The sequence below is a fragment of the Haemaphysalis longicornis genome, unplaced genomic scaffold (genome assembly GCF_048455015.1).
Source record: "Haemaphysalis longicornis isolate Haplotype H1 unplaced genomic scaffold, Haemaphysalis longicornis Haplotype H1 scaffold_14, whole genome shotgun sequence".
Classification (NCBI taxonomy): domain Eukaryota; kingdom Metazoa; phylum Arthropoda; class Arachnida; order Ixodida; family Ixodidae; genus Haemaphysalis; species Haemaphysalis longicornis.
Window position 1 is genome coordinate 13,374,514 of NW_027526245.1, and position 22,472 is coordinate 13,396,985.

The 22,472-nt window shown below is 48.2% G+C and overlaps 1 pseudogene; it reads left to right on the forward strand.

The window, feature by feature from the left end:
• The first annotated feature begins 14,874 nt into the window (after positions 1–14,874).
• On the forward strand, positions 14,875–15,330 carry LOC144165137 (uncharacterized; annotated as a pseudogene).
• Positions 15,331–22,472: the final 7,142 nt, after the last annotated feature.

A 22,472-nucleotide genomic window follows, 5' to 3' on the forward strand; every position in this document is an offset into this window, starting at 1 on the left:
AGATAGTCTTTATGAGTTCATTATGACGTCGTTTGGACCGTGCACGACACCAGCATATTTTGATTCATGAAAGCTGCGCGAGAGGGGTTCAAGTGGAACAGCTGCGTCGCTAGCTTGAATATGTGAGAACATTGGCCCGGAATTTGGATGGTCGCCTTCAAAGAGTCTACAATCGGAGAAACTACCGCTGAGGTTTTCCCGTACAAGCAACTGAAGGTTATGACTACGTCGTCAACGGCATCGCCTAACCTCGCGAAAAATTGAGCCATAGAGAACTTTCTTATGCACGATAGACAAAAGGCTTCCGAAGATTCCTCTAACTTTACGCGTACCATGGACGCATGAGCACCAACTGAAGGGCATTGCAGAACCCTCAATGCATTGAGAAAAGGCAGAACTGCTTTGGTTGAGAACAAGGCAAACAAGAACCATTCGGCGAACTGCAACTATGCCTCCAGTGCATCCTGTTCTTCGTCTTGTCAGGGAAAACGCTGAAACGGAAACGGACAAAGACAGCAGTTATATATGCTTTTTTCTGCTTTCGCCTAAAGCATTGCGGTTAATAAAAAGGATACTTCTGCCACCGTGGTTTCTGATTAGAAGAAAAAGCTCTTATGCCTCGGCGAAGGACTTCCCCGCTAATATACGGCCATTTTTAAATTGTGCTTGTAAATATTGCGCCCACCATGCATGGTTGTAACAGAGTATCACGCGATGTGTTAAACTGCCAATTAAAAGCACGCATAAATCTGTTTCCAACAACAGAGCCAGTGCCTCCAAGAAGCAGGCAATAGGGTAGCGAGGTGAGAGGGAGGGGGTAAAAGATACTCCCGCAAACGAAAACGTTTGGCAAAAAAGACGACGAGACAGTCCCTCTTTATGAGCTGAATATTAATACAACCTACAAGGTTGTTTGAGCAAAAATGAGGCTGTTGCTGTTATAATACATCCCGGCTCCCCACACACAACGCAAAGAAAAACAAACACTGAAGGACATAAAACTTATCTGGCAAAATTACCTATAAATATTTCATGAAAAGAACCTAAGAAATATTAGCGCGAATTACGGGTAACGCATGCACTGTAATTGCTTACTATATTACGATATGATTGGACCATTTCCCAGGTTCCCTGGTTTTTTTGTGATGAGATCATCACAACCACTGTCCGACTGAACTCGGGTATTGTTGTGCCAGAGCACCGGGCGGGAGTTTGCTTGGCCTGATGCGTGCCGAATGCTAAGGCTGAATCTCGCCCCACTTCCCACGGCCCGTGGCAAGCATGCGCCGGCATGCCTCGAAGCAGCGGCGAGTAGTCGCCTCCGCCTTCCCTATCCACTGGATTGCCTGAATAAACCGCTTCGCGTCCATTCGTGTCATTAAACCTGCAGCCAGCGAAAAGTCCTGACTGGAGAAATTTGGGCTACTCACCCCTCAAATGGACCCCCGGGGATATAAAAAAATTACACCATCTTATCGTGGGGAACCCTGATGAAGATTCGAAGCATCATGGGGGTTCTGTGTGGTTCCATTGTGTTGCCGTTATTTTTAAGTGATCTGGTATTTAGTAGCGCCAGAGGGAATTCCGTGTCCGGGTCCACACCGGTGGCAAAGGCAGGCAAGTACTGTTGTGTTACGGTGAGTAGGTGGTGGTTCTCGAGCCGCCGAAACTCGTCCATCATGTTCTTGTCGATGTTGTCGTCTCTGTGGCAAAATCGTAGTCTCCATCACCGTTGGTGAGGTAAAGGTTGTTGACGTTGGTGCACCGGCTGAGAGCAGCGTATGCGCCCTCCTCTTCGCAGCTTTGTCCTCTTCTTCTTCTTCAGCGGTTCCCCTACGGGAAGATGACGACGGTGGTTGAACGCGAAGCTATCTCGTGATGGATTCTTTGGTTGGCCAATCCCTAGGGGCATCCTGCCACCATTATCATCAGAGGCGCTGCGAATGGGGCACGGACGCGGGGCATCCTCCCACGCAAGAGATGCTTCGCATCTAAAAGGCCTAAGTGCACGCACTGCGTGCTACATTCGACGGGGCCACCGAGCTCATAAGGGCTGTCGCCTTCGGGCGAGCCATGTAACGCCTCGGCACAATTTGTATATAAATGCTGCTTAAACTCACCGTAGGTTCGGCATGATCATCCTTCAGCTATTCACACCTCTGGTAACGGGCTGAGCGAGGCACCTTCAGAACAGCGTGCAGTTCTAATCCCAGCATTACAAGGAAGGGTACGAACACGCTACACACTTGAGAGAGACAGCAAGCTCTCCACATTCACGTTTAAACACTGTCCTCTCCGGCCTATATTATGCCGCCATAGTACAAATTGATGGTGTTCCGAACTCCGCAGGTGCAGTCGGTGAAACGAGCTAAGTGCTTCATACAGCACTTCTCACGAGCAATGGCGGCGCCTCTTTCCTGCACTCTTTTGCCGATACTCGCACGCAAGCCACAACTTCTTGCCGGCAGAAAAGAATATATTCACATGCAGGAGACCGGAAAGGTGCGCTGTATGGAAGAGTCAATGATAGCTCTTCAGATAATACAGAAAAGGACATCTTTCCGCAACATTTGCGGGGCATGGTTGAATGGTTCGTTGAAAATGGCTTTCATACTGGTAATGGACAAGGAATGGTATTTTGCCGTGTCTTATAGAATAACTGAATAAAAACACGCAGGAACAGGATGATAGAATAATCACACAAACACGGCGCAGACTAGCAACTTATGTTTATTGTCGCGAACAGGCAATAAATATAAAAAGACAGAGAGCACATGACATAATATTCTTGGAATGGCAAATACAAAAACAATAAACCCTAAAAATGTTATGGCACAGTAATCTGCACTGCTGTTAAATCTGCAGTAGCCAGCACAACTTATACCAGAACGCCCACGCAATCTCTCCTAGCTACCAAGACCGTCAACCTTTTTCGCAGTAAGGGCGACGGAGTGTGTGCTCATGCAATCCTGTTGCCTGGTCTGAATTACCCAGGCTTCTCTAATCGCCCGGCGCTGCCTGTCCTGATACCTGGCTACCACGTGGCACTGCTCAAACGAAGGCGAGCAATATGGCAATTTGCAACGTGCGCAGCGAGCGAGCTCCCTGTTGCGTTTTTTTCATCGCACGCGTACTGTCGAAGGCACAAGTGAACTTAGACGGGCTAGTTAGCGCATGATGTCACTTAGAAAAAACACCTTGTCGTATCGTTTTTTGGCGCTGTTTTTTCTAAGTTCTAACTGTCGAACGCGATCATTGAGGCAGCGCCCCATTTGATACACGTACGACCCCTTACATGACAAAGGTGTCTCATAGAAAACACCTTCCCAGTACTGAATGAAGGCGTGTACACATGATGTCAGAAAAAGTGGCCCTCAAGATCAACGCTTACGCGAGGTACTTCCTCAGCATGCCGCATCTGGCCCGCGTACTCCGGGAATAGTTTGATGCGACCTTACGGACCTTATGCGTGGTGGGTTCTCTTCTGCGCTGCTTCGCCCATTTTTACATCACGGAGCTTGACAATGATTGCTGGGTCTGGCTGAATAAGCAAGTGCTGTTTCGTAAGGATGAAGTGGCGGGCCAAGCGCGTGATCCCATGTGGCGTGTGCACATCTCACGGATTCCCTACATCAATGTCGCGGCGCTGTCCCTGCCGGGCTTTCCTGTCCGGACGGTCGTGGGCCTCTTAGAGATGTTTGGGTCCACGGTGACGTATGTTGGTTGCTTCCGGGGCCCTACTTCGGAATGTCGCAATGGGCTTGTGCGGTCATTACTGTGTAACGAACGCGGGTGCGGCTAGAATCTCGCAGCAGACCTATGGACTCGCCTCATCACACACCGTCAGTATATGAAGTTGACACACGCGAAAACGACAGGATAACTGGCTTGTGAATCATAAAACGCGATCTCGGAAAGCCAAACCACACGCCGGAAGTAATGAAAAAGTAAGTATAATTCATACGCCCTGTTGACGTCTCACCAGAGCCGTCGGTCCAGTCGTTAATGGCACTAGTGCCGGTGACTGGGTGATGCGTCGCAATATGATCTGGGGGAGACGAGGTGCCCCTGGGGCCTACACCGCGAGGCACTCGCGGTGTCTGGTGTAAAGACTTGTTTGTGCTCTGGGTGCCGAGAGGCGTCGTCCCAGTAGGTCAGATTGCGCCGCCGTTAGGCCTTCGGCTTCCGCGCCTTCGTTATAGGCCGTGAAGCACATGGCCACTGAGGCTATTCGACCTCCTCAGGAACGGATTTAGAGGCACGACAGGGACGCTCGCCAGTTTGTAAGACTCCCAAAAATGGCACAAAACATTCGAGCGTCCCAGCTTTCTCCACACCGTGTTCGTTTTTGTTCAGTTAATGGCATCGTTGTTCCTCTCGTTCCTCGTTGCCGGCCACGCTCGTCATTCTACTTTCCCGCGCTCTTTTCTCTTGGCGGCCTCTTGTAGCTGTATGTACAGATGAGGCGTCGGCCACCCGCTGGTTGCGATGCCCCTCACGAGTTTTCACGGAGCATCACCACGACCATCCCACACATTACTCCAGCTTCAGCACCTGTGGCTTTATTGGCATCGCTGGACCCCCTCATCTGTCGGAACCTCTTCTTCCTAAAGACGTATCACGCCAACATCTATGACCTCAACCTTGACTTCACGGTGGTGACCAGGCAACTAGACCACAGTGAATTGGAGGAGCTCAAGCCCGCTGGATCGTTATTGCGGTGACCTGGAAAGACAGCATTAGTACATGCACCTCTAACCTACCACTTCCTCCACGCCGATCTCTAGTAGCAGTGACTCGCCTCCTGCAGGGGCTTGGAAATGCTTACGCGGGGATTCTGGCAGTGTCTGATTGCTCCGCAGGAGCTTCAGGTGCTGGTATCGGGTTCCCATACTCCCGTGGACGTTGAAGACCTAAGGGAGGAAACCAGTACGAGGGGGGCTATTCACCCAACTAACGAGTCATCCGGGCTTTCGGGAAGGTGTTGGCTGGCTTCGACGAGCGACAGCGCCTCCTGCAGATCAATTTCGTTACCATTTGTTCCTTACCGCCCCTGCTGGGATCAGATGACCTGGTGCCCCGTTTTGCATTCTCTCGACTGGCTCTGACCAGGGTAGGGCCTCCCAACTGCTTCGAGTTGCATAAACCTGCTCAAGCAGTCGAAAATGAAAGACGAGGCCCTGCTGCGCGAGAAGCTGCTCTACGCCATTGAGTCTGGCTCCGGATTCCAGCTCAGCTAAGGGTTCCACCAGGGTCCAAATGCGACTCACGCAACTAGAGTAGGGGTTCTAGGCAATTTCCCACAAAAAAAAGGATAGCAGTCACCTGTCTCTTGAAACGTGATGTTGCTAGAAGCGGTATCCAAACTTGTGATACATGGTACATGACTTGCATGATGACGGAATGATGGGCGTGGAAAGCCGTTTCTGCATTACGCAAACTTCCTTACTAGGCAGCGTTAGCACGTTACATGTTGTCAACTTGATGTTCCAAGTGTGCCTTCTCCGAACCCACAGATTCTTAGCTTCCTCTGGTGTATCGCTCACCTGACTGCTGCCATCGTTGGTGCTCTACAGCTGCTGGCGACTGTTCAGTTCGGGCTCCTCATTTATTTAATCAAAGATGCCGGTGGCTCATGTATCGCCGTTGCTTCCGCTTGTAGCTGCCATGCTGGGTTCCTTTTATGCAGCCGAAGGGACGCGAAGTTGGCGGCCGCTGACTGCATGCTTTGTGTTCCTTCCTTTTGTGTGGCGAAAGGCAGGGGTGCTTATCCCGAGTACCTTTGTTGCGTTGGTATGCGGTCAGATCGACAGGGCGATCTCAGTGAACAGCGGATGGGAGCACAGCAGTGAAAGGAGCTCCGTCGCGGTGTTTCCTCTAGGACGGCGCGCCCGCCGCTATTATTGCTTGCGACATTGGGAGGTGGCTCGGTCGTTCGTCGTGACAAGCTGACGGGAAGCGAAAGGATGGTGTCTCTTAGTATCGAAAAGGCTCGCGGCGTAGTTTTTCAGGATTTGTGAAGCCGGCATCGGTGCTGCCTCGTGGTTTCTTCCGCACTGTGTTTCATCCTACTGACTACTCCGTTTCTTTTTGTCTTCGCTTGGGACAATTCCTTTACGCTTGAAGTGCCTCTCTTTAGCTCAGAGTGCGTACCTGATTCATTATACCGAAACTTTTTTTTCTAGTCTAAACAAATGTTCTAAACTCGCCTGACTGCGTGCTGAAAGTAGCCAACATGAGTGCGAAAGTTACCATCTCACGATTTACTTCCTTTACAGACATATGCCATACCGACATATGCCTTACAGACTATGCCTACTAGAAAATTCTTCCACTTCATCAGGACCTTGCATCACCATCATCATAATAACCATCGCGCATATGGATGGCTGCTGTGTCGTGGCTGCCCAAATAAACGATTCTCTGCCTCACCGCGCCCCGCCTCTGAATATGGAAATTCGCTACAGCAAAGCCCCAGCAAAGCATAACCTACCACGGCTACAGGTTCGCAGCCTCACATTTTTACAAGTGGAAAAGCTCTGAATATTTCAATTGGGGCGTCATCTCACGTAGATACCGGACTGCTACCCGTGAACACCTGAGGGGGCTGGTGCTGTCCTCTATACGAGACTAATTAACCCGCTAACTGCCTTATGAGGCTTCTTGTTGCAAACTCACTAGTTAAGAAGGGAACCCACATGTGAAGTGCGCCACTTCCCTTCCATTCGTTCCGCTATCCGTCTAGAGCATAGCTTGTCTAGGGAGCTTCGCAGAAAGTAATCACTATACCGGTTTGACGAGTTTGCAGTGCGATGAAGTTTTATTTAAATAAGCTCTTGTTCTGATCGCTAAAACGTATGTGCACAACTAAAAACCGCATGCTGGGGCGCAATGTTACATCACGAGGCAACTTTCTCCCTTTGACCCCTCTAAAAAAACCGTTTCGCTCATGTGCAGTGTATTCTGACGGCTGTTTCACTTTATAAAATCTCGGAGGTCATAAAACACCTTTCTTAATTACGTTATTATGCTGTGTTCAGGGCACGCGGGAATGAGCTTTTTGAAGTGGCCTAAATTATTTTACAAAGAATAAGAGCAATACAGAAATGATTACATTGACCATTTCTACATAGTAGTGCTCTATAAACGCTCAAACTGTGGATTATAGCTGGGTAATTGAAATGTACCTAACATTGTTCATATGCATAGCCCTCGTATTGCAAAATACAACTTTTCAGTTTCTCGAAATATTGTTCATACAGTGCCGAATATTTCTCTTTGAGGAACACCATTCAGCAAATCCACAACATCTACGGCGAATAGAAGTTAATTAGCGTTTTCTCTGATTCCCCTAAAAATTGAAAGAGCTCAGTCAAATTCCGAATCCAAAGGCATCGGCCACGCGCTTTTATAATTTTTTTGAATAACCAAGATAAGCCCGGATCAAGAAAACCCTCTGAGAAGTCATTGTTTAAGGGGCAAAGCTTCGTTGTCGGTGTATAAAAAGATTTGGAACGGTTAATCTCATCTGCAACGAGGTTTTTCCTCAAGTCGATCATCTTCCCGTGCTCATCAGTTGCCTCTTGTTTTTCTAATGGTTTACTACTACCGAATCGAACAATGCGCTCTGCGGCAAACCTGTATACCCCCAAAGATTTCATTTGCGCAGAAAAAACCCCAAGACACCAAGGCCTAAGATGCCGACCGCATGCGTCAGTCTAATCAAGCAACCAGCATAGTACTCACAATTTGTTTAAGGAAACCGCAAAAGAAGCACCGAAAAAGCATTCTGGATGACAAAGCGCCTGAAAATTTGTTTCCCTTAACAATGTCCAGTCTAACTCGCTTCCTGTAACGTCCGGTGTACCGCCGGGGTCTGTCCTCGGCCCGCTTTTATTCCCAGTATATATCAACGACTTACCTAACAATTTACCATGCAACATTCGCATGTTCGCTGACGACTGTGTTATCTACCGCAAAATAACTAACACTTCTGACCAAATAGCCCTACAGGATGACCTTAATAAAGTGTTTGACTGGTGTAACCGCTGGCTAATGACCCTTAATCCTAAAAAATGTAAATCCGTTTCCTTTCACCGCGGCAAAAATCCGCTCCTATTTTCCTATAAAATCGCTAACATACCTGCCGAAACAAGTGACTCTTATGAATACCTTGGTGTAACACTAACCCCCGATCTTTCCTTGCGCACGCATATTACTAATATCATTTCATCGGCTAACCGGTCATTAGGATTTCTAAAACGCCATCTGCGTCACTCGCCCTATCACGTAAAACTTTTGGCTTACCAATCGCTAATACGACCCAAACTTGAGTACGCATCGCCCATTTGGAGCCCTCACCAAGTTTACTTCATAAACGCTATCGAAGCAGTGCAAAATCGTGCTGCTCGTTTCATTCATTCTTCCTATTCATATGATATCAGCGTGTAATCCCTTAAAAATGAATCTGGTCTGTCCACTCTTTCGTCTCGCCGCAGAATCGCTACACTATCACTTTACCACAAGCTTTATCACAGTTCTTTCAGCCAACCACCTTAGATCGCTCCCGCTGCGCGCATTTCCCCCGTACGGGCCATCCACTATAAGTCTCCCGACCCCGTTCTGGCACCACAACCTTTTCTGCTTATTTTTTCTGCCGCGGAGCTGCAGAATGGAATGGCCTTCCCCGCGACATCGTTTCTATCACCTGTCCATCACATTTTGTTCAAAGTGTATCCATGTACCTGTCTTGTTAAAAATTGTGGCATTTGTTACATCTCTGTACAACCCACCCCTTATGTAACACCCCCTTGTGGGGTCTTTAGGGTAATAAAGTGACGTGAAGTGAAGTGAAAACAAGGGTATCCCCCCCCCATGCGTTAATAGTGAAGATTATATTTGAAGATTATCTTTGAAGGCTACGAAGGACCCAGAATTTGCCGCCAGAGAAACCGCGCATAGGGCCAGTAGATAAGGTTGTACCACCACTGAGGCATGCAAGTGAGCAACAGCTGCTCTTTTGACATTTATCAGTATTGTGAGATTGCCACATCTACGCCTTCGCTGTAAATTTCGACTAGGTCGTTTGTTGAGACTAGTAATGAACATGCAGCGAAACAGCAGCTTTGGACCCACTTTTGGGGCTAAAATGCTCTTCAACGCGTTATCTTACGATTCGCATTGAGAAGGACGCCAGTCACGCGAAGCCGCAGAGCGGAGATGAGAAACTAAGCCTACAAGAGTTGACCGACTAGAACGCATACACAACCAAATGGCAGCGCACATGAACCGTCGCAGTGTAAACAAATGTCACATAACGAGAACTCACCAATAATAATCGCGGCACGGACAATATTAGAAAAATGCCAATTCTCTGGGCCCTGATTTTGTCCAGCGTAATCGGCAAGCCCGCCACGACGACGGAAAACATTTCACACTTTGCTCCATCACCTTTGGTAGTGGTTTACAAGAGCTTTGCTTGTCGCACACTTTGGCAGGACGGGATGGCTACCAAATATTTTTCAAGCGTCTTATTAGCGTTTTGTTGACCATGGGCGCAAGTTTAAGTAAAAGACATTCTTCTTTGTAAGCTCTGAGGAAACCTACTTTCGCCCGTGGCAAGAAGCTAGACTTTTTTTACCGTCAATGGCTTTGGTGTATTTTTCATATCCAACTTAATCGGTCGTCAAAAGGCCCAGAAATTGCCCTTTTTGTTTTTGTTTCTCCGAGTATTGCTTGATAGGCTACGTTCCTAAAACCTGAGATACGACCTCACCGTCATCATCACCATCCTACCCAGGTCCACTGCAGGACAAAGGCCTCTCCCATTGAACTCCCACCGCTCCTGTAGTAAGTTGCCAATGTGACTAGTTGATGCAGATTAGCATTCATCGTAAAAACAGCGCAAGGAACACAGGGAAAAAATAAGAGCGGAGGACGCAGAGCGCTGAACTCTCAACTGAAAGTTTATTAGAAACAAAACTCATATTTATACATTAAAAACCATACTATCGCGTGAACAGAAAACACGACAAAGCGTGTGAGCGACAAGAAATTGATATATTTAAACACTGTGGCACGCGACAAAGTTGAGCATCCAAGAAGTTACACAATCTGCTAGCGGATGAGAAATTGAACTTTTTTGTCAAGTAGTGGCACAGAAGGAACTCTAACGCACTTGCCCTCGTTCCTTCTAATATGGAAAGCCTCTATTATCTCTGGGACATGCTTGTTTTTTTTTTTTTTTCGCTACTACTTTTGTGTCCTTAAAAACAGAGAACCAACCCTTACATTCTTTGCCATGTTGTGCGACGTGGGAATAGTCATCACCCTTCAAAGAACGTCGATGCTCCATTATCGAATGTTAAGGCATCGGCCCATTTGACGGATATAGACTTGACCGCAGACAAAAGGAATCCCGTACACCACACCAACACCACAGGGCACAAAACTTCACAAATGTTTCACTCCACAGGTTCCACGTCTAGCTATACTTGCCAACCTCCTATCTACCGCGCTGCTTATCTTTCCTAATTTGTCGGGCGCCGAGAAACGAACGTTTCCACCATAACGGCCTGCTACATTTTTTAAGCCATGGGAAAACCCGCGCACATATGACATGACTGAGAAGTCTTTTTTTCTTGACTCTGTATCTCTAACCGCTACGGAACCAGATTTCACGCACATTTCTACTTTGTAAACAGCAAGACCCATCACAAGCTTGTTGTACCCGGCGGATGTCAGCCTGGCTACTTGTTCAGGAAAGCGGTTGGCATACCGATGGAAACATAAATAACTGATTTTCTTGTTGCCAATGAGCTACATGTTATGGTTGTAGATAAGGAAGGGTGCTTCGTTGCCCTTACTGAATCAGATTACTCAGAAAAAGCATTGGCTGCTCTGGTGAAGTATTTCGAGAAATAGGAGGACAAGCCGAGCTAGGAGAAGGAAAGTGCGATCGCACTACTGCATGACCACCATCTGGAAAATTTAGCGTCGTCTGTGAGCAAGGTAAAAAATTCCCCGCATTTCCCCGAGGGGAAGAATGTGAAAGTGCGAATGCACGAGTTGAATTTGCGCGGTTCGGTAATGTTCGCGAAAGAGAGATCAGACACACACACACAACTACAAAGAAAGAAAGATGCATTTATTCACAGACACCTATTTGTGTTGTCGTTGTACTTGATTGCTAGAGCAGATCTCAGCTTTGAAATTTCGTGTCAGTACTCCTTTAAGCAGGTGCATTAGCCCTTCTCACGCCCGATTCTTGGCCAATCCCGCACGTGGGTATGTGCCATGTCAGCGGCCAGGCAGCGCGCGCCCATCTCCCCCCGTGGCCAAGGAAGACGAGGAGATTCCTGGCCAATCCCCCACGTGGCTATGTGCCATGTCAGCGGCCAGGCCGCGCGCGCCCATCTCCACGTGCGCGGACATCGCCGGTGGACGCAGGCTCAGGGTCGCTTAAGAAGTGCATTGCACTTAAAAGCAATGTCTTAGAGGTGTTATTCACAGCCAAAACGCACAAGAGAGAGGTACCGTTCCGCGCAATAGTATGCGAGAACAAGACATGGCATTCGCGCATGTCGGCATTTATACAGTAGAACTTGACAAGTCTAATGCAGAGAGACCTATTCTGTGTATCAAAGTCTGAATCGATTGCAAGATACCTCGAAGAACATAACCTTGGTGCTTGTCAATTGTTCAGCGTGGACGTAAAAGATTTGTATTGCGGCATTCCGCATGACAAACTTCTGGCAACTGGCAGAGAATTTATAAGTGAAGACAAAGATGAAATGAAGTTTGTGAGCAATAGTGGCGTATTGGTTCGCAGCTTCCTTGAGGTTCTTTTGTTTTATCTTAATTCCCCCCCTTGTTGAGTGGCGAAATAGGATCTACTCGCAAAAAAGTGGAGTGTGCATAGGCTCGAAGGTGACCCCAGTGCGCAGCAGTATTTGTTGGCAAAAGTTGACAGAACTCTGGAAAAATCTTAAGCGGCATGTGCACAAGAGTGTTTAGTTTGTTGATGATTTTCTAGTTTTTACGGAACCTTCTCATCTCGTTCGCAGGGTACCTGACGTAATGAAAATCTTTAAGGAGTGCCGCTTAGGCCTCAGGTTTACGTTCGAGCTCCCAAAAGAAAGGCAGATTCAGTTCTTGGACCTGAAGTTGTTTATTGAAAGAAGACATGTTGGTTGGGATTATAGCCCAAGGTCCACGGAGGCCGGTGGTCAATTTCAATTCAGGGCATTCCAACATTGTTAACACTGCCATAGCTATTTCTACCTTACGCTGCGTTTTCGCCAAATCATGTGTCAATCGGAATGCCAACACCTTTGCTCAACAAGTAGCCAGGCTGACGTCGGCCGGGTACAACAAGCATGTGATGCATCTTGCTGTTGAAAAAGTAAAAATGTGGGTGCAATCTGGTTCCGTAGCGGCTCGAGATCCAGAGTCAACTTCTCAGTCATGCCACATGTGCAGGGGTTGTCCCATGGCTCAAAAAATGTGTCAGGCCGTTATGGTCTAAACGTCCTTTTTTGGCGCCCGACCAATTAGGAAAGATATGTAGCGCGGTAGATAGGAGGTTGGCAGGTACAGCTACACATGGAAGCTGTGGAGTAAAACATGTGTCAAGTTTCGTGTCCTGTATCGTTGGTGTAGTGTACGTGATTCCTTTTGTCTGCGGTCAAGTCTATATCAGTCAAACGGGCCGATGCCTTAATATTCGATAATGGAGCAAAGACGTTCTTTGAAGGGTGATGACTAGTCACACGTCGCACAACACGGCAAAAATTGTAAAGGTTGTTTCCCTGTTTTTTAGGACACAAAAGTAGTAGCGAAACATAAAAACCAGCATGTCCGAGAGATAACAGAGGCTTTTCATATTAGAAGGAACGAGGGCAAGTGGTTAGTGTTCCTTCTGGGCCATTACTTGACAAGGAATTTCAATTTCTTATCCGCTATCATATTGCGTAACTTCTTGGATGCCGAACTTTGTCGCGTGCCACAATGTTTAAAGGTGTCAATTTGGTGTCGCTCACACGCTCTGTCTGTGGTATCTGTTCACGCGATGGTATGGTTTTTTGTGTATAAATACGTGTTTTGTTTCTAACAAACTTTCAGTTGAGAGTTCAGAGCTGTGCTTCCCCCACTCTTCTTTTGTCCCTATGTTCCTTGCGCTGTTTTTCCCCATGAATCCTAACCGCTCCTGTAAAGAGCTGCTCGAGTCCACAATTTACCCCCCATTTGCTTTATTTCATTCTTCCATCAAATTAATGGCCTTCCCCACCTTCTAGACCCATCTCTCGGTATCCACTCTGTTCCCCTAATTGTGCACCGGTTGTCGGCTCGTCTCACGACAAGGCGAGCCCAAGTTCATTTTCTTTGTTCATTTGAAATATGATATTTTCTAGTCTCCCAATGATAGGAAAGTGATAGGTGTAGTATAATTCAGAAGAAATAATGGACGTCGGTAGGACGTGTTTTGCGAAGGCAAGATAACTGTTGGTCATTAATGGTAATAGAGTAAATTAGTAGAAACGGCAAGTGTGGCAGGGGCGGAAGAAAGTTGCAGGGGCGGCAGATGAGACCAAGAAGTTTACGGGGTTAATTGGTCGCAGTTAGCACAAGGCCGGGATAAGTGGAGAAAAATGGGAGAGGCCCTTGCTTTGCAGCGTTGCAGCGTACAGGCGTTTGCTAGTCAGCACAGCCAAGCGACGCATGGCGCCCATCAGGAGCATGTTTGACGCTATGTCCACGTGCATGTGGACCTCAGTTTTATCGCTCCGACCCACTTGGTCTCTTAGTGTAGCAGTTCAACTCCTGCGAAGCAAACATTCTAACCCGGGTTCAAATCTCCTTAGCATTGTTTTTTTTTTCTTTTTCAAGGGTTTGTCATATATTAACATTAACATTTGTTACCACGCACATAGGCCATTTATGACATCTTTATGCATTATAAATGGGCTTTCGGGTACTTTTATTGCCTTTTGGTCAGTTTCAGCTACTGCTTCTCGCACGTTTTTGTGGGGTTTCCCCTTTTAGGTCGGTTTCGGCTATTTCTGTTGAATATTTTTCTCAACCGTGGTTTTGAACCATTGCAGGTCCGTTTTGGCTGTTATTTATTTTATTTCGGGTGGTTTTGTAAGGTTTAGGTACGTTTATGCTGTGATATAAACCCGGTAAGCAAGTTCAGGTGACGGCTGGCTGTACTGACTATGAAACGCATATACGCTGCCCTGCAGTGGGCGTAGATAGGCTGGTGATGATGATGATGATGACGATGATCTTCTACTCTAGTTTTTGTCTGATCCAGGCAGCCCGTTTCCTGTGCCTGAGTGTTACTCTTAGCGCTAATCTTTTCATGTCACGTTGAGCCGAGCACAGTTTCCTTTCTAGTTGTTTAGTCAGGCGCCAAGTTTCCGCTCTGTACGTCATTAAATATTAACTGGTTGCAGATTGTTTTTGAGTGGCAGCGGTAGCCTACAATTTTTGATTTGGGAGTGGTTGCCGTGTCCTCCCCAACCAATCCCTATACAGATCCGGGTTGCTCTCTCGTGGTTGAGTTCATCACTAACAATCTGTTTAAGGTAGTTATATTCTTTTACTTTTAGATGCAAAGCAGCTTATGGTCGCACCTCTTTCCTTCGCCGTTGTGTGGGCGCCGTTGTGCGGCGTCGACACCCCCACTGCGCATGCCTGGCCAGGCACCGCCGATGATCATTCTGGCAGGGTGCCCCTAGGGATTGGCCAACCGGAGAACCCATCTCGGCATAGCTTCGCGCTCAACCACCGTCATCATCTTCCCGTAGGGGAACCTCCTCGCGCTACGCCACCATGAGTGTCATGGTCAACGCCGCCGGCAACGCCACCTGCAGCGCCAGCGTCAACGCCAGTGTCAGCGCCGCGGACAGCGCCGCGGAGAAGAGGGTTGGAGCCGCTGCCACAAACCGGCAGCGGCGACAGGCCGATCCCGAACATCGGGCTCGCGAAGCGGAAAGAAAATGTCAACGCCGCCAAGAAGCTGCTACTGATGCAATGAAGGCTCGCGCAGCTGAAGCCGCACGTCAACTCCGGCAAGCAGATCGTGAACTTCGGGCTCGCGAAGCTGAAGCGGCACGTAAACGCTGCAAAGACGATCCTGAGCTCCGGGCTCGGGAAGCTGAAGGGCGCTGTAAACACCGTCAAGAAGCTACGGATGCAGCGAAGGCTCGCGAAGCCGAATCGAAACGTCAACGCCGAGCAGCGGATACCGAAGCGGCGCGGCAACACGAGTCGACGGCAAAGGCAGCCAGCCGCTTAAGGTAACTCCTTCAGGGGAACCCTGGGTAGTATGCGAAGCAGCCATGGGGTCAACGCAAGTTCCCATTTCGTAGTTCTGTTAAGTGAAACGTTTGGTAGATACCATGGAAACCAAACAGTAAATATAGCGGTAGCTACGAACCTCAACTTAACGGGAACGATGAACTGAAAACTAATGGGAACTTGAGTCGACCCCATGGCTGCTTCGCATACTACACAGGGTTCCCCTACGGGATGATAGTGAAATTTTTTTCTACCGTTTCGTTTCGTAAGCTGAAGATGATTTTTTAACATGCTTTGTCCTCATCACTGTAGATTTCATATGTTGTTATTTTCATGGCCGGGCTTTTTTTTACTGTAGTTCCTCCAGCATTGTTTGCAGGTGTTCTGCAGTCTCACTCAGCAAGAGGGTCATTCGCAAACCTCAAATAGCTGCAGTATTCCCCATTTATCGTTAATGCTACGTTTAGCTACTTAGTCTTTGCAAACAACCCATCCAGACATGCTGTGAACAGTTTCCGCGAGATCGTACCTCCGTGTCCTAATGCTCTTAGGATCGGGAATTCATCACTTCGCTTGTGGAAGGTTATGCTGCCTATGCAGTTCTTATATATTTTTTTATGGAATTCTTATGTACGCCTACTGCATTTCCTGGCCTTTTATTGCTTCTAGAGCGGCTTCGCTGAGTAAGGAATCAAACGTTTTCTCATATTCTACTGGACTTTAGGTTGCCCCACCCAGGACTTACGGCTGCGGGTCGGACTAACCTCTAACATGGCCTGCTTTATAATTTCTGTGCCTGCTAAGAACCCTTTCCGCGGCCGTCATCGCTCCTCAGCGCTTACGCTACTTTCCGTCGAGATGTGGCGCCAGTGACGTAGGGTTCGGGAGTTTCGGGAAGCTGGCCGAGCTGCCTCAGGTAGCCAGCCAGTCGCAGCGGTATTTTTCGTTAGTTGAGCCTCACGCTAAGTTGTCGGCAGCATATCTTCAACCAACGACACGATTGTATCGAAGCTGCAAGAGGTTGGCGAGCAACAACACATGCAGGTTCTTCCGCCCGTAAACGGTAAGCCAACTTTTACGTCAAACCGAAGGGCAGTTACGGCGCGATCAATATGTAATCAGTAACTTGCATGTACTGCGCGGGTTTCGATCGCGTTGCCTGTAGCTAAGGCTGAAATGGGACGGATAGTATGCGCTCATTCACTGCCTCATTTCTTTGTAAATGGGATCGTTCCTTCAAAAAAATGTTCTTACTCAAAGCTTTATCGATGCTGGCTCTGGAATTTTGTAACTGTGCTCTTATTATTCCCACTTAACATTTTCTATATCGCCCGATGCACCCTTTGAAAGTTATTTCAATGCCGTCGTATTTTTGTTTGCAGGGTTGCCGGTCTGACGCAAAGAAGAAAGTTTCTGGCATCTCCTTTCATGAGATCCCTGCCGACGAAGTGCGGCGGAGACAGTGGCTGAGAGCTATACATCGAGATGACTGGCTTCCAAACACTACGTCAAACTACTCGAGGGTGTGTAAAAGGCGCTTCAGAGAGACTGATTTCGATGAAGGCAAAACGGCGCCGCCTCAAGAAGGGTGCTTTGCCCTCTGTGTTTCCGGAGTACCCTACTTACATGAGGCCGCAACCATTGAAAGAGAGGGAAACTAACAGCATCAGGAAGAGGATAGAGGCGCATGCTCTGGACAGAGAGCCGCTGGCAAAGAGGAGAAAGCACGATGAAAATGACACGCCTGAAATCGACGAGCACTTGGCTGAACCATCACCAGCGCAAGCTGACAGCACTCCACAGGTGACAGCATATGTTGAAGAAAGCCTAGGCACAGCGCAGTGTGTGCAAACAAACATTTCACACAAGGCAGTGCAAGTGGATGCCCGCCTGCCTAGCATTCTCGCTGTTGAGAGGGCAAAGTGGAAGCGCAAAGAAAGGGACATGAAAAAGTAGCTGGAAAGACTGCGCCAAACTGTAGACAGCTACAAGGAGAAGTTGAAAAGAGTAAAAGAAGACTGCCACTTTGGGGACCTCACGTACATCCGGGAGCAGGCGAAAGAAAAGCACCTGCCTGCCGTGTTCCTGTGGGACCAAATTGTTAATTTCAAGCGGCAGAATCCAGCGTGGTCAGAAAATGCTGTGCGCCACTGTGTAATACTGCGACACCTGTCAACGAAGGCGTACGAACATACAAGAACGGAAGGGCTGCTGAAGCTTCCCTGCAGGAGCACCCTGCAAAGCTACATAGGCAGCAGCTCAGGCGAGACCGGGGTAAACAGCTTAATACAGGCTCGATTGAAAGCCGAAATTCAGACGCTTGAGGCACCCCAGTCTCGTTTATGTTCACTCATTTTAGATGAGATGCGGATTAAACCGAAGCTGTAGTACAACAAGCAGCAGGACTGCTTTGTTGGTCATGTTGACATGGGTGTAGCAAATGACGGTGAAAGTGAGCCTGTGTTAGCAAACTCTTCGCTCTGTCTCATTATAAATGAGCTTAGCACATCCTACAGGATTCCAGTTTCGTATTTTTTTACGAACGGCTTAAGTGGACTGCAGCTGTCAAAGTTGGTTCGCCATGTGATGGCAAAAGTGGAAGAAGCAGGTTTTCGAGTTGTGCGCTTTGTGAGTGACAACCATAAGGTTAATGTCACTGCCATGAGGAATCTTTGTGGCGGTTTTCTGACATACAGGATTGAGCACCCGTGTGACCCAGACAGACTGCTTTTTCTTAGCTTTGATTATTGCCACTTAATTAAGAACACTCGCTCTCAGTTTCTGTCCCGGGAGTTTGGAAAGAATGGAGAGGTGTCTTCATCCCATGTCAAGAAACTCTACGACTTGCAGAAGGCAGTGCGCAGTGCACAACCAGTCCGCAACGCAGTGAAGCCAGTGCGCAACCTGACCAGAAAGCACGTCTACCCAAATAATATTGAGAAGATGAATGTGAGACGTGCTGTGGAAGTGTTGGCTCCTGATGTTACAGCATCACTGAAAGTTCTGAAGAGCCAAGCTGGACACAGTTCACATTCTTCTTTTGCAACTGCAGGCCCTACGATTATTTTTGTGAAGAATGTTTACCGCTGGTTCATTCTTCATGACACCAGTAACAAGGTGCAGCATGCCCATCAGCGATTCCCTAATGTCAGGCACTACGACGACCCATAGGATGAGCGGCTTGAACGGCTTGAAGCGACATTCCCCATGTATATTGAGGAATTGAAGAGACTTGCAAGTTCTCCCGAGTGCTTCCTCACAAGTGAAACGTATGAGGCACTGCTTCTCACAACATACTCAACAGTGTCATGCGTTCGCTACCTGCTCAAGACAGAGAATTTTTTTTCGTTTTGACTCGGAAGTTCAGCAGTGATCCTGTTGAATCTTTCTTTGGAACACTGCGGAGGTCAGTTGGCTACAATGATCAGTTGGATGCCCGCTCTGCAATATCAGGATTTGAAAAAGTTTTGAAGACTGGAATCGCAGTTGCATCAGGAGACAGCAATGTGCTACGCAGTGACGAACCTGGGCCAAGCAGTGGGCTTCAACTCCCAAGGCCACAAGAGTGCAGCGAAGCAGTTGATCTGCCAGTGGCAGCTCTTAATGTGCTGAAGCGCCTCAAGTTTGCAACAGTGCCACCCAGCTTCCCAACGTTGCAGCTCTCGGCAACAGTGTATGTAGGTGGCTACATTGCTCGCATTCTTCAGGAGCATGCAGCATGTGAAGATTGCTGTCCTGTAACATCCATGCCGGTGTCTGCTCAGCCACTCCAGCAGCTCACCCTACATCAGGACAGAGGAGGCCTTTTGTATCCCTCAGACAAGCTTCTGTATGTCCTAGAAACCCTGCGGCGCTTTGTAGCCATTGCACTCATAAAGCAGCCGATGCTTAAGAAGCCCTTGAAGAAGCTTGTAGAGGCAGCTATGCCAGCCATCTGTGATTCAAGGCTTCTACAGAGCTCTCGCAGTGACAACATGCACCACGACGACGTCGCAGTGCTGATCTGCACAAGGTTTATAAGGCCTCTGCTGGTGAATTACGCTTTTACGACGACAGACAAGAATGATGTCTACAAACCAGCCTCACAGAAGCCACTGTCACGAAAACATGTGAAGTTGGGAACTGTGTGAAGACTTGCAACTGTGTAACAACTGACTTTGTGCTTGTTATATTTGAAGCGAACATAAATGAGTCTTGTGTCAAGCATATCGAAAAATGCAGTTAATTTCTTCTTGTTTGACCAGCATGCTTCACCCCTTAATTTAGGGCTTCTTACAGAGAAGGGGATTGGCCGCGGCTTTTGAGTTTAGTTGAGTAATGAAATAATAAATATGGGAGAAAAACAAAAAAATCTGATTCACTTTCAAGATTTATTTCTAAAAATACGAACGCTGTCCACGCGATCACTATCCAAGCAAACAGGAGCTGCCCCACGTTCTACGGTCCATTGAGCCAAACTGAAGTTATGTTTAAATAAAATACTCACGGGACACGTCCTTTCTGCAATCTATTGTACACGATGCCGGAAACACTAACCGTACAAGTGGCCACATTGAATCTCTCACGGGAAAAGCAAAAACGCCCGTGTGTACGAGATTTAAACACACGTTAAAGATCCCCAGGTGGTCAAATGAAAAATGAATCCGGAGCCCTTCGCTACGGCGCGCCTCATCCCCTCCGTTGCGTCGGTGCGTGAAACCCTACAATCAATCGAATCTCTCACGGGCTGTGCGCCGCCTTGGCCAGGGCGCCACACTCCCGTCGCTGACATTACAACCCTACGTCAGTGGCGCCCTCAGCGAAATCGGCGGCAGCGGCTCGCAACTTGAGTGACGGCGCGCCCCCATTGTTCTCCCCGTGGCTTGGTAGGCACAGAGAGTATAAAGGAGGCCACGCCTCTACAAAACCGGGAAGTTCCTAACACTTCCTGGCACCATACTCTTTTTTTCAGGTACGCGAGGCTGGCAGATAGTTCCGCCATACGAATTCACTCCTATTCAGTGATTCACGGGTTTGCTCACATGACAAGACTTTTTTGATCATAAGGGACACCAAGCACAATTGCGGTAATTGGATATGCCTTCTAGAGGATTCTTCTTGCATGGCATGCTGACGCACGTCTGCGAAAGAACAGCGCGTGAACTTCAGCCGCAAATAAAGCACTTTTCAGGGGCGCTATTCCAGAAAGCCCGAGATAGCTCAGTCCCGAGTTTTCAGCTGCTCCAGTTAATAAAGTAGTGATAGTGCAGATTCCGATAAACCTCAAGCGAATCCGCCGCAATCGCGCGGAGCGCGCTTAGCATTATCAGCTCTCCTAGTTGAGGCCGTTCACGTTGAAAAAGGACAGATTGCACGAACATCCGTGTGCAGCGCCGTCAAGAATTGAGTTGCGATATGCGCTCCGTTATGCAAAGTAGATAACCTAGCTAGTCCTTTTAAAACTCCGCCCTGACCCCAGCCTTCTTCTAAAGCTCCTTCCTGTAAATAGGAGCGGGGTGGCTCCGATTTTCTTGGTCTTCTGTTCTCTACTAAAATCTGTTTGCTACGTGGTTTGAGGGTAGCTCCAGTGCAGCTCAGCGCAAGCCCAAAACAAGTAAGCGAGGAAGTTCACTGTAGCGAAAGGAACGCACCCTTCTCCAGAGTGCCAGACTGACCGGCTTTGTTTACGTGCGGATGGCGGGCGTTGTATCAGACATGACACCTATTTTGCGTGTCACGAACGTGTTTTAACATTTTACGAGTGCATTTTAGACGTTGAAGGTGAGTCATCTGTCGTCGATTCTGTTTTTGCTGAGTATGAATACGGCTGCTGTGGAAAATCTTGTCGTCTTGGCCGCTCCTGTCGTCCGGACTAGAGCGAGCACTTCGTTCGGACCGAACCCCCTTCCTGTGACTGTGGCAGCATTGGACTGACGGTGGCCTGGGGACGTCATTCGTTTATTGTTTTCTTCTAAGCTTTGATACCGCAGTACCTAATGCAAGTGACTTAGTGGCTGCGACGCTACCCCATCGGCGATGTTGACGCATGGCAGCCATATTTGGATGCCGCTTCGGTCGCTACGCCGCGCCAACGAATGGGCTGGGTGTCTGGGATTGACACGAGAACTCAGAAAAAACTCGGGAGAGATATTGCGCGGCCGAGTTAAACTCGTGACGCTAGTTTTGGCGGCTGCTGCGGCGTAGATCATGGTTCACGGTAGCCGTAGCAGGCATATATTTATGCCGACGGAGTTTTTCCTTTAGCGGAGGAGAAATGTCAAGCCGTTTTTCGTCTCTCGAAAGTACTGTGCATTGGCTGTGCAGCCATCTGGCGCCCGACCCCTTTGCGACGACTTTGAGGTGGCTTTCCCTTCATAGCTGCCGAGGAGCAAGTGCTGCGTGCGCTGCGGTTTTACGCGACGGACACCTTCCACGGAAGCGTTGGTAGCGACCGCACCAGCGACCGCCCTCAGTAGACAGTCAGCCGGTGTGTGCGCTATAGGATTACTGCAGAGAAGTTTTTCGCCTTTTTTATGTGGTTAGCCGGACATGGCTTCCGCAGGTTCTACCATGGGTTTATTCTTCTGCAACCAGAGCGTGCGCTTCAGTCGCGACCGCTCGATGGAAAGAAGGTTTCCATTTAGTGAACGTACGTACTTCAGATATGGTCTGCTAGCAAAACTTTCCGATGTGGCGTTGCATGACCGTGCGCTTCATTTATCGTCAGCGTAGCAGACGGTTTTGTTGAGGCGTTTCATTTCACACCGTTCTTGCGAAAACTTACTCGCAGGATAGTATATAATATGTGCTGTGTGCCAGCCTTCCTGCTGGAGAGTTCACTACGAAATCAAAGAGAAGAAACTGACGCAAACGCGGTACAGCAGAAAAGAAGCCCGTCGAATGCCAAAATTCCTGCCGGTACACAAAGAAACAAAAACGCGGAAAAATACGCAAGTGCAATATATCAGTCAAGAATTACCGAATTATCAGTTGCTAATAAGTATCGCAAGTACAATGTATCAAATATTAACAATCGCCAAGCTTTCGCCTTCAAATCACGTAAGCAGGCTGAAGTGGTTCTAGGAAATTTTGTATCTAAAAGCGTACGGAGGCTTTCGATAGCATCGAACAGCAAGCACTTTGAATGTGGCGCGTTTCCATCACTCGCGTTGTTTTTTTGCCAGTCGGCC